The sequence below is a fragment of the Electrophorus electricus genome, chromosome 10 (genome assembly GCF_041902795.1).
Source record: "Electrophorus electricus isolate QZ-2024a chromosome 10, ASM4190279v1, whole genome shotgun sequence".
NCBI lineage: Eukaryota > Metazoa > Chordata > Actinopteri > Gymnotiformes > Gymnotidae > Electrophorus > Electrophorus electricus.
In genome coordinates, this window is record NC_137506.1 from 13,931,556 (window position 1) to 13,944,486 (window position 12,931).

At 39.2% G+C, this 12,931-nt stretch overlaps 1 non-coding gene across 1 annotated transcript; it reads left to right on the forward strand.

Annotated features, from left to right (window-relative positions):
• Positions 1-6,505: 6,505 nt before the first annotated feature.
• Positions 6,506-6,577, forward strand: trnae-uuc (transfer RNA glutamic acid (anticodon UUC)). Its single transcript has one exon. It is a non-coding gene; the product is annotated as a tRNA-Glu (tRNA).
• The last annotated feature ends 6,354 nt before the right edge of the window (positions 6,578-12,931 follow it).

A 12,931-nucleotide genomic window follows, 5' to 3' on the forward strand; every position in this document is an offset into this window, starting at 1 on the left:
GGCCAAATGTTTCTCTTCCAAAGCAGACAGACCAGACTCGCTGCATATTACTCCGTGCACTATAAATAAACCACATGTATAATGAAAAATGGAATATAATGGAAATTTGAATTGTGACTACTCTGTTAAAGGGGCAGATAAGGCACCCCACCCAAACCCCCGAAAGCTGTTGTGTTATCCCTAATTGCTATGCAATAGTCCTGTGATTAACTCAAAGGCTGGAGAAGTTTCACCTTTCTCTATTTGAATCCTGAAGGCTGTTCGGTTCCGTCGCCCACAATCCATCCTGTGTAATTAAACATTCACATCATAACTCGACCCCGTGTAATAGGGCAAACTCACTCGGATGGGGGAAAGGATCACAGACTACCTGTACTGCTGCTTTAACTCTGCAGCCATTCCAACAACATCCACATACATTCCAGCAACATCCTATTATAGGACACAGTGTATCTGGCTTAAGTACACCCATTTAATAGCATGTTGGACCTTCTTTGGCCTCCAGAACTGCAGCAATTCTTTCTGGCATCGTTTCCACTATATGCTGAAAATACTCTGCAGGAATCTTGGTCCAATCTTCATAGGATATTTTCTCTCAAATTACATGGAGGGACTGACATGTTCTAAACTGCCTGTTATACCTTTACCCAGGGATGTTCTATAGGATTAAGATCGGGGGACTGTGAAGGCCAGGGAAACATTGAAAATTTGCTGTCTTGATACTGGAACAAATCCGTGATTATACAACCCTTGCGGCAGGGTTTCTTGTCTTGTTGAAAGTGTCCTTCTGCCATAGTTTAAGCAGCTGCATGAAGGGATGCAATCGGTCGCAATACATAGGTAAGCCCCTCTGTTCAAACGTCTACTGATTTCAGAGGATCCATGGTGTGCCAAGAAAACATTCCTCACACCTTTATGCCACCTCTACCAGCTTGAACTGTTGACACCTGACAGGAAGGACTCGTTAATTCATGCTGCTTATGCCAAATTCTTACCCTCCCATCATCATAGTGCAACAGAATTTTGGATACATCTGACAAGATGATGTTCCACTGTTTAGTTTTCTGCTCTTCTGCCCACTGGAGCTTTGCCATTCTGTTTGCCTCAGACAGCAATGACACTCGAACAGGTCATCTGAACAGGTCATCCAAATGTGCTAAGGGACGATGACCTGTGCATTCAGACATGTTAGTTGGAGCAACAGCATTGTATCTGGCTGCAATTTGCATGACCGTGCGCCACTTGATCATCAGAATGATTCTTGATGTCATCCTCCTCTGATCCCTTTCAAAATATTGGTCCTGGTTAGTCTGGTCCATGCCTCGTTTGCAGTTCGCTTCGCTCAGACCACTTGACTTTCCCATTCTAATGTTTACATGGCGTTTTTTGCAATTAGTCAAAACTGACCTTTCATGACCTTCATTATAAACTTTTCTAAGCAGTCATGACCTCACCCTGTCATAATATTTACTATCAGATCTTCCCTGTGTGCAAAGTGATCTCATGGCAGGAATTTTCTAGCCAACCAGTTCTAAGTCAAGCCAATTCAAGCAGAAATGCCACTGAGAGCGTTTCTGATGAACTCCTGTCATTATACTAAGTCGGTAAGAAAGGGTTAACTACATAAAAATAAAAGTGAATGACTTAAAAGTTTGATCATTTTAACTGAATCTATATTTTATGGAATGGTGTAATTAACCTTCATTATAAACTTTCCTTAGCCGTCATGGCCTGTCCCTGCCAGAACATTTACTATCAGATCTTCCCTGTGTCCAAAGTGAATCATGGCAGGAATTTTCACAAGTGTTTACATTAAAGGAATCTGACTATACTGATTACTCTTTGCCAGCTAACAGCAAATAAAAGATGCTGGATTTTGGATTATGTGAGTATATAACACGTGACTGTGTTTGCGTCAGAGAAGGGAGAGGAGAGGCTTTGTCTCCAGCCTCCCGCTGCTTGCCGCTGTTCAGCTTCTCACTCCTGAGATCCTTCTCGTTCTCCTTCTCACCATTGCGTCCCACTCCGCCAATGCTGCTGCAACTTCAACCGCTGACAAAGTGCACCGGCTCAAAGCGTGGTCTAGAGCCAAATTTGACCACGGGCATCTTCCTCATTGGCTCATCTCCTCAGAGAGGCAACACATGCACAGTTTCAGCTCCTATCGATACCCACGTAGAACCTTATAAAATCAAACTGACAATGACAAGGAAACCATATTTTCAACACCTCCAGCACAACAAGTAGTAGTTTTTAGCAATGCACTACTTTTAGTGGTTGTTGAGCATCTGGAAAGAATGCAAGTCACCAGGGTAACATCATCAAGAAGCCCTTTTAGACTTACTTCCATCAGATTAATTCGGCCTCTTTTTTGCTTCAGTATTTGAGACTAATTTGTAGGAGGGCATTTTGCCAACATGAATCCCCTCTGCCATGTCATGCATTCTCTGCATCAGTTGTGGGCCATACCTGCTAGACCAAACATTTACATTCTGAATACTTTGGCTGAAGTTGTTAAAATGTTAGTATAAAAATCAACACTTTTAGCTGTATCTTAATTTCAGGCTGATTTAACAAGTAGATAAGCTAATGTAGTGAGCGGTTGTCTTGGCTTGTCCTAATGGCAGTCAGGGGCCAAAACACTTACTGTAACACTTTATACTTATAACACATTTTCCTTAACTATTACAGATGCTGTTTAACAATGTTCTATTTTTAAAATCTGGAAACAGCAACTCAGCACAGAAGGCGTTAGACCCTACCTGCATCCTAAGAACACATGGGTCACCCATACTATCGATAGAGACAACAGCTGATCTAAGTCTCTTGCTTCGTAATTTTCAATGTGCTTGTTTATGAATAACTTTCGAGCTAACCACTGCTTATCACTTTCAAAGTGTTGTCAGAATTTATTGATATGAAAGACTCTCGTCATGCTGATAATTGTCTGGTAGGACCAACTGACGTTATTGCCCCGACATACGCCCGGTGAGAAAAGCATTGTGGGAATTTCAAGTATGGCCTGTGCAATGCTCGGTTTGCCTGCTAGTGTCGGCTTTCCTTGGACGTTTACATTTACTGCATTTAGCAGACACTCTTATCCAGAGCGACTTACAAAAGTTATTTGTTATTTATTCATAGAATACATCCTAGCCAGTCCAATAGGTTAGAGTCCAATATAGCAATGATCTAGAATACTGTAGAAATACAGGGATTACTGCTGATGCCTAGAAGTGTTAGATACTGGAGCCTTTCTCTATTCAGGCACCCAACGCAAGGTCTCTGCCTATCAGCCATGACATGGCGTCTTGACCGCGAGCTGGTCGCCCTAGGTCTTCCACTCCTTCTTCTTGTCTGCTTTACCCCTCCCTTTCTCTTTCTCACCCTGTCTCTCGTTAAGCACAGGAGAACCTCATGGCGGGTACGGGAACAGCTCGTGGGTCGTTCATGCAAAGAACATCTAATTTTTACTAACCTTGTCTCTTTCCTTTCTACATAGACCCTTAGAACTTGCCTCACTTTTCCCTGTCATCCTGTAGATTTAGATTGTAGATATAGGACACATATATACTCTGTGCTTTCCTCAATAAAGTTGAACTCTCTTCATTCACTACCTTGGTGTCAGTGTCTGTTGACTTCCCCGGATCCGGCTACAGAGGACAGAGGGCAGAGGGTAACTTGGACGAGATCGAACCTGATCGAAGGGACTGGTCACTTTGATCCAGTTTCTAACTATTATTATTATTATTATTATTATTATTATACATGGGCCTCCATATGTCAATGCTATTTAAAATCCCAAAACACTGCAATATTAATACTTTGTGATGTTGATATTGACAGCCAATGTTCAAATTAACAGGCTCCATTCCAGCACTTGTCAGTGTAACATCACCTGTCAGGACAAATGTTCTCTCATCTGTCCTCCCCTTCACCTCATTATAGTCATTTATGGCCATTCTTTAGTGAGACTGTATTTGAATCTATCAAACCATATCTTATTTATGTGTTTTAAACTAGCTCTGAGCGCTGGCGACAGATTGAAATATGAAACACTTGCTCTTGTTTCACTGGCTGATATCACACACAACAGCTAACACACTAATCCAATAAAACTTAACAAAACCTCTTGATTCTCCTTCTGGTAATGTGCAAGCTACATTCTACTATTTACTTTATGCACCTACAGGATATGTTTTCTTTTTTTTTTTCCTGGATTGAGCGCAACTACACACCTTTTTTCTTTATGAATATAATTATCAAGGTTTATAGAGCTTTTTGAAAATCTAACTATCAGACCATATCTTATTTATGTGTTTTAGTATAATTATCACCCCATATCTTATTTATGTGTTTTAATATAATTATCAGACCATATCTTATTTATCTACGTGACAGTGGGGATCTTATGTGACAACATGAACAAATAGAGTAACATGGTTTTCTGTTTCTTGCCTTTAACAGCTCTTAATTCCACTACTAATGATGTCATAGTGAAGTTTTCATTTATTAATCCCTCAGATTAGGAAATTGGCTCCTTTTACCCAGAGATGAAAACAGGGAAGGCACTTAGCCTTATAGGGCATTTTGGGGGCAATTATCAAATACAATAATTTATAGATACACAGTATTATATGCAAACTTTGAATAAATGGACAAACATTATGATCATTTGGTGAATTGAAAAGATTAATCTGATGTGGCACAGTTATAAGAATTCAAAATAAATGTAGCATAATGAAAATATTCTTGCATGAGACCCACTAACTCTTACAGCTGCTTTGAAAGACAAAAAACGTATTTATCTTCCACTCCACTCAAGGATGGCCACACTTGGACTTTCCCTTGGCACATTTAAAACATTGTGTGAGCCAGATAGCTTCTGTTTTCATTCATCCAATGCTCTGAGTAGTAGTGTTCCATGCATATGAGGTGCTTCAACACGTCCATGCGTGTTGTAAAGAAACACAGTGTAAGCAGTATTAATGAAAGTGCATCTCTACCTCAAACTCACCAGTGTAACAATTACAGTGTGTGAAATCTAATTTTAAATGGCGATCAGCCTTCTTAACAAATCTCCAATAACAAATAAGCAGAACTCACCTTGTTGAGTGTTTGTTTGTGTGTGTGTGTGTGTGTGTGTGTGTGTGTGTGTGTGTGCAGTTTTAAGCATAGCAAGGCACTTCAGGGTTGCCAGGTAGAGCCTTCCTGAAGACCCTGATACTGAAACAGCATTAAAAGCTGCAATGGCACTGTAGTGGTTTTTATCTGCACTTATACTGCTTTGAACTCTTGCACTCTTACATACAGTAAGTTTCTGTGTACCTGTGTACATTTCTGTGTACCTTTAGTAAATAAAGGGATTCTATTCTAATATTACAAATCACTATGTCCAGTGTTCTGATAAATGACATCTTCAAATGATCTTTGCTGTTTCTTTGCATTAAACTTTAAACCTGCCTTTTAATTATTCCATAATATTATACAGGATAGTCTTGACTATAAAGCTATTTTGAATCAAACTTAAATGAAAAAAAATGTAATAAATGGGTTGTTGTGTTTGCAGGTTTGATTCAACACAGGATCAGACAGGTTCCTATAAGTGGGAAAATTATTATTTTTTTTAATTTCTGCTGAACCTGAGTCTGCAACCAGCTATTCATCAGAGAGAGACTATTAACAGACCTATAAAGAAACTGATGTCATATGCATATGATGAACAAGTTTTCCTGCTGGATCTGTAATCTCATATGAAGGACTCTGAGACTCAGACAGGCAGGAGTGTCCTTCCAGCATTACAGCCAGTTTACCAGTTAGCTTCTGCAGTCTGGTACATAGACCTCAGAGAGAAAGACCTCCCTCTTCCTAGAAGTGCTGAAACTCCAAACAGTGAAGAAACCAGTGGAGCTTAATGACTGGTCAGATAAAGAGAGTGAAGTGAGGAGTTTCCTTCAGTGTCTGCCATGTCCCAGCTGAGGTGAGTGTGAAGCTTTTATTAGTACTATAGGAGTTGTGTTTAACTTTGAAACTGATGGTGTCACAGCCATTTGTGGCCAGGAGTCTAAAAGAGCATAATTGGCTGTACTCTTAGGGAGAGAGGGAGTGGCATACGCTCTCTCCCCTGTCAATTACAGAGACACCGTGCAATCAAGGGCGTCTATAAGTTCACGCGTCAGAAGGGGGAGGAAAATACTATTTTCCGAGTACTTAGAATAACATTCCGTACTTTTTGGAGAAAATTTTCTAGAGTGTTTTCATGTAGAGAGAGAAATGAGTGGCTAAAATGTCAGAAACATTAAGGGGACAAATGGGGAATACTATAACAGCTCTTTCCATGTGTTAGTGACACCAGCGTTCCCTCTTTTCCCAGATGGTAAAAAAGAGCCCTGACTCTTGCAAACTTCATTTTTTTGTAGAACAAAGAGAAAGATTAATAACTCACTTTATGGCCTTTTTCCACTCATGCATACCAATTCCAGTATGCAGTGCAGACTTTGCAGCTTTATCCCTGGTTGTCTAGTGGTTAGGATTCGGCGCTTTCACCGCCGCGGCCTGGGTTCGATTCCCGGTCAGGGAAAATCTCTTTTTTTGTTCATATAAAAAAACAGATTCTGCATTAAAACATAAAGTTTGTGGGAGTCGGAGTTGAACCGACAGCCTAAGGATGACAGTTTTAACTTCTACTCTACCAACTGAGCTATTGAAAGTGTCATGCAAGTGATCCCACATGTCCAAACACAAGTATGTTGGCAAGAAACACAGCCAGTTTTGTATGTTTCAATTGTTAAGTTCATTTGACAGAAAGAAGAAAGATCACATTGTATAAGTTGTTCAGCTACAAACAGATATACCTTTTGATGACATTTGGAATCATACTGGACTTTGTGTACATGAATGGAGAAAGGCCATAAATGGTTAGAATAACATTCAGTGCTTTTGGAGAAAAGTTTCAAGAGTTTTGTCATGTAGTGAGAGAAATGAGCGGCTGAAATATCAGGCATTAAAAGTGCAATTTGCACTCATGGAAAGAAAATTGCTTTCATGTGGACCGCATTGAGATATCGAACTGCCTGTGGAACATAACATCTCTTAAGAGGCTAGATTTGTGCTCTCAAGCTGCGATGGTGGCTTTATCATGGCTTCTAAAAGAAGAGGCTGTGGTCAGGGTGGAGTGAGTCTTTGATAACCAAGATTGTTGTTGTTTTGGCCTTCGAATAGACAACGGCATTACCCAGTGTCAGGTCTTTCTCAGTAAACTGCAGAGAATGATATAGAGGGCAAGAAATGGTCAAGCACAGTTTTATTGGGTGTGTGTCTCTAAAAAACACTAGAGCTCTCTGATACATTTTTGTTTCAAGATTTAATCATCATGCAAATGATTGTGATTAACGCTTTGTCTGTTTAATTCAAATATTATACTATAAACCTAATATTTTAATAGGGTTGGCAACTTTCTAGATCCGATTACTACATGTGTGTGAAGTACAGGTGCTGTAGCTATACGGTATACAATTGTTCACAGTAGCCTAATTATAACATATACAACCAAAAATGCATCTAAAATAAACACCAGAAACCTGGACTAAGGCTAATGTACATAAGTGCATTAAATCTAGGTAGGACTGCTCGATAGATAGGATAACAGCAGAACAATTGTCCCACCATATAAGCAAAATGAGAGCCTGCTAAGGCCACCAAGAGGGTGCCAAAGACCATGTATTTATTTCTATTTGGTTTTTTACCTATGTTATGTCAGTGGCAGCTCAAATTTCTTCATAGGGCCCCACACAGGATTGGGCCAGCCCTGGTATCACAGTGTCATGCACTGGAAAACCATCAAGCCTGTTGACTATGCTACCAGTGTTGTTCATGTACCTGTGCAAATAAACTGCAAACACAATTACTTTTAGAAGTATCATCCAGTTTGTTTTCACAATTGCCAAAATGTAATGAATCACAGCCAAAAACTACATTCTATTAATACAGAATGTTTATGAAAGTTAATTTAATCTAATTAACAATAAATGAACAGTCGAATATTGTAGTTCAAACAGTCCAATAGCTGTAGTAATGGCTTAACTCATTTTGCTTATTTAGAGAGAACGATAAATCTGAAAACCCACAGGTTTGTAAATTTGGGTCTCTAAATCATACAAAAGTAGGTTTTCTATTGCTGAACAGTTAGCTAGCTAACAAACTACCAGCACCTAAATGATCAAAGTTTAAAGCTGAACAATGAAATGGTTCCACAAGGAATGGTTTATAGCCCCGAGTTTGACACTTGCTGACCCCAACTGTTAGCTAGCTAACTAGCTTATCTCTGTGATAAAGCGATACAATCTTTAGCAATGAGGACATGAATAAAGTATCCTTTACAATTTTCACAATATTGTGAAAATTTAATCTGCTGGCATTGGAGGTTATTAAATATTCACAATATCAATAATAATTCCTTGGCTCACAGAATCAGACATTACATTTTTGCTGTTATGGCAGCTGTTATAAAGATCATATTTATACAGAACCCTGTTCAGTTACTGCTAGTATTGAGGCACCATTGCATAACTAATAGCGGTACAGAGACAGAAACATCATGTGTTCAGATGAATAACTATGAATGTGTTAGATGAATAGTGCAGATTAGAATCATATCAAGTTCAAGTTCAAGTTCAAGTTCAGTTTATTCGTCACATACATAGTCATACACAGTATAACACGCAGTGAAATGGTGGAGAGTGCTCTATCCAAACTGAGGAAGAGAACCAGGGGTGCATAGAGAAAAAAAAAAAAAAAAAAAAAAAAATATATATATATATATATATATATATATACAGATAAATATATATATTCTAAGTATGTACAAAAATATATTAACAATGTATGTACAATATATGTATATTATGATTATATTCACAATGTACAATGTATATGGTTGGGTATATATGTACACAATCTACAGAATGTACAGATCCATTTTGTATAATACCATATCTACAGTCTATACCATATCTATCCATCATGTGTTCAGATGGCCAGCAGTGTGCTGTAAAATATACATTGTCAGATATTAATGTCTGCTCTGGATGTGTGTGAGAGAGTCTGTGAGAGGTTTGCATTTGTGTGTGTTGCCTGACTATGAGTGGGAAAACCATATAAAGGTAAAACCATTACCTCTGCAACAAGGATCTCTTCTATTTGAAGGAAAGGTTTAAGTTAGACACAGTCTCCACAGAGAAAGTTAAATCTGGTTTGTGTTAAGACCAGTTGACATATCAGTGGTTTATCACTGATTATGTCTGCCACTGAGATACCACAAATTAAGGACTCCAGATTCCAAGACATAGAGTTGTGCAATGTGAGCCATACATCAAATATGTCCCTAAAAGGTTTATATTCCTTGGCTCACAGAATCAGACATGACATTTTTGTTGTTAAGGCAGATTTCATGGTGTAATAGACAGCACTATGTAACTCACAGCAATAAAGCTAGGTGGACTTTGCAATTGATGATTTTCTCACTGTGTACAACTGCACTGAATTGCTCTTTAACAAAAGCTTCTGCACATTTGCTTTTGAAGTTTAATTCAAAAGTTGGCTGCAGAATAACCATTTGTCAGAGGGAACAATATGTGTCAACTTTCACCTATGCTCGGTCGAAAATCTTGTTGATACCAAGTCTACAATTTTATGGAAAGGTTCCCTTCACTGCTGCACCAAGAACTGTGAAGCTACCTGCGAAAGGCCGATTAGCTCAGTTGTTCAGAGCGTGGTGCTAATAACACCAAGGTCATGGGTTCGATCCCCATATGGGCCATGTGAGTTTTGGCTGATGAACGACCCCTTGTCAACAAACCACCTGTTGCAAAAAGGGCACCTGTTTGAACTTGTGTTGCTTATAACATTGCTTGTAAACCACAATCTGCTAAGACATGTTCCAAGTACAGGAAGTTGAGAGTATGTTCTTGATTACACAACTTTACCCATGGATTTGTGCTTATTTACAAATTTTGGATATTGCGGAGAAAAGTATGAAATCAGAGGGACTCTGGCATTAGTGTAAGGCTCTCGATCGCTGTGTGAATTGGTCAAGGAAGCCATTCCAGAGGCATGCAGATGACCTGCATCCTCCCCATCAAATTATAGCAAGTTAGGTGTCTGTTCCTACAGCTCCTACAATACCATCAGCTAAGATCACCTATGTGTTCAAAAATCAACTCCGATACCTACATCCATATCAGAATTTATAAACAAACATTCTTAATACAAAAAACCTATTATCTAAGATATACAAAATAATAGTGAAATCAAATCTCACAGTTACCCTCCCATCGAGACAATGGGAAGAAGATTTATTACCAGCCCCCGACGCCGCAGTTTGGATTAAAATGTGTAATAATCATTACCACATGACAGCAACACTAACCTACAATGCATTCAGTACAAAATAATACAGAGTACATTATACTACACATTGGATGTTTAAAATTGGTTTCACAAGCTCAGCAATCTGTACATACTTTACTCAAATCACAGTTGACGATTACATTCACGCCACGTGGCAGAGCACACCTATCAAGCAATTTTGGCAAGTCATCATCAAGTTCGAGTTCAAGTTCAAGAGGTTTTATTGTCATTTCAGCTATATACAAGTACACAACAAAAACGAGACAATGTTCCTCCAGGGCCATGGTGCAACAGAAAAACAACAGTGCAACAGACAACATGCTACACAAGTGCAAACAGTTCAATATAGTGCAATATAGTGCAGTGACTTGGTGTGTTTTAAAGAGCAGCAGCGAATTTTCCTCTAACGCGTTACTAAGCTCTGTGAGCTGAGTAATTTCTCCCTTTGTGTTGAAATGAACAGGTGTCTGTTAAACTCATTCATGAGCGTATTTTAACGCGCGTTCAATATCGTCCGAGCTGTAATCTTTTGAATTCTGTAACCATGCGGCGTCATACGTATAACATTCTAGTCGCGTGGTGTGATAGCAACTGCTAGTCAGAATAAACAGAAGACAAGCAGTAGTACAAACATTTAAAAAAGATTCGATTACAAAAGTGATATGCATTTTTGGCAGAACAGCGTTCATCCTTTTGAAGTTAGTTGCAGCAATTCACACAATTCTCCGACCTACATTGTAAGACATCCTCCTGTTGAGCTGGATATCAGTGTGTTAAGCAGGTTTCTGTTTTGTAGGAGGACGGTAAGCAGCTGGAAGATTCCACCGTGTCAGCGCATCGTAGAGTGAGTTATCAACACAGCTGGCGACTGTTACAACTAACACACCACTTTAAATTTTGATATGAGGCCCTTTTTAGATAGAGATTGCCTGTTAGGGATTAGAATGAGGCTCTGCAGCATCTCAGATTGAAAAATATATATATAGAATCTTTGATGGCTGAAGATCTCTAGGGACCGAATACACATTGCTGGGTCATATGTCTCTGCATGTTTCAAATGGGAAACCATAAGGTGGAGGAGGAAGAGACCCTGGATGAATGTCGGAGGAAGACAAGGGAGGACAACCGACGGAAGGCTGCACGTGTTGGGCGGTATCTTGGAGGTCTAGACCTCGAGCTAGCAGTGCGAGAACTGCAGAGGGAGAATGTGATGATCAAAGCTGAATTGAGCAGGCTGAGAGCACAGCTTGAGAAAGTAGGAAAAGTGAAACACTTAGTTACACTGCAGTGCACATCCAATGAAGCAATGTTCTGCTATACACAGGAGATGATTTTAGATTGAAATAAGGAACTATAATTAAAATCCAGGTAAATAGTGAGCATAAATGTGTTAGGGCAAATCAACAAATGGATTGCCTATGACACTACAATATCACAGTCTAACTTATATTATATTTTTGATAGTATATCAAAGTGTGTGCACATGCATGTATTTAATAGTGATGCTAAATTAAATGCTTTTTCACAGTTGGAAAGCCCAAGGCCCAGTTTCCCCCTGGAGTCTCCCAAACCACGAGACAACAGGTTTCCCTCACTCTCCCTCAGACAGCCTACCAGATTTGCACCTGGTGAGCCCCACTGGCTCCAAGAAGCCCCATCATCCAGACCCTACAGACCTTGCCGTCCACTACTGCCTCCCCTGTCCTATCACTCAGATGTGAGGGCAGCACCAAATGCAGAGAAGAAGCTGTTCAAGGAGACACATGAGAAGACACATGAGAAGAAGAAACTGAAACGTCAGCAAAAAGACATAGAGCAGACAACGAAAGAAGCGAATGGAGCCACGGAAGCAAGAAAATGTGAGAAGAAGAGATTTCGTATTACGATTGTATGGAAAGGATTTAAAGGAATTAAGTCTTTCTTTCAAAAATAGCTGTGTGGTTTAGAATTTCATGTCCTTTCCATTTTAACATAACTTTACTCTTTTCCTTTATGCAATAAGCCTGCCAAAATAATTTTCCAGGCATTTTTCATAGATTTTGAATTGATTTAAATATGAATGTCTTATTTCAAAATGTGCTCATTAGTTCATGTCTGTTTTATAATATAAATAAAGATATTTTATTAAATAAGTGGAAAGTCTGGCATCAGCTTAATAGGTACAGTTGGACCATTTAAGTCCATTTAAGTGTTCCAAGTAAGATCATGTCATGATGTATTGACAAAATATTAAAAAAATGTATAGTTTTGAAAGAATTAACAGCCCAACATTTATTCAGTAAGAGGTTCAGGAGTAGAAAAAATGTTAAGAAGCCCCCTAGTCCCCCAGTCCCAGAGTCACATGCGAGGTTTAACCATCAAATATTAAAACCCTGAGAAATGTTCAGTCTGAGATCTGAGTGAATAGTTTAAGGAAGAGATTTGTCCAACCATCCATGTTCCATCCAAAAATGGGGTTGCGGTCTGGACCTCCTTGACACCAAGAATTGTACAACCGTTTCCCTTTGTAGATGATGAATCTGCCCAA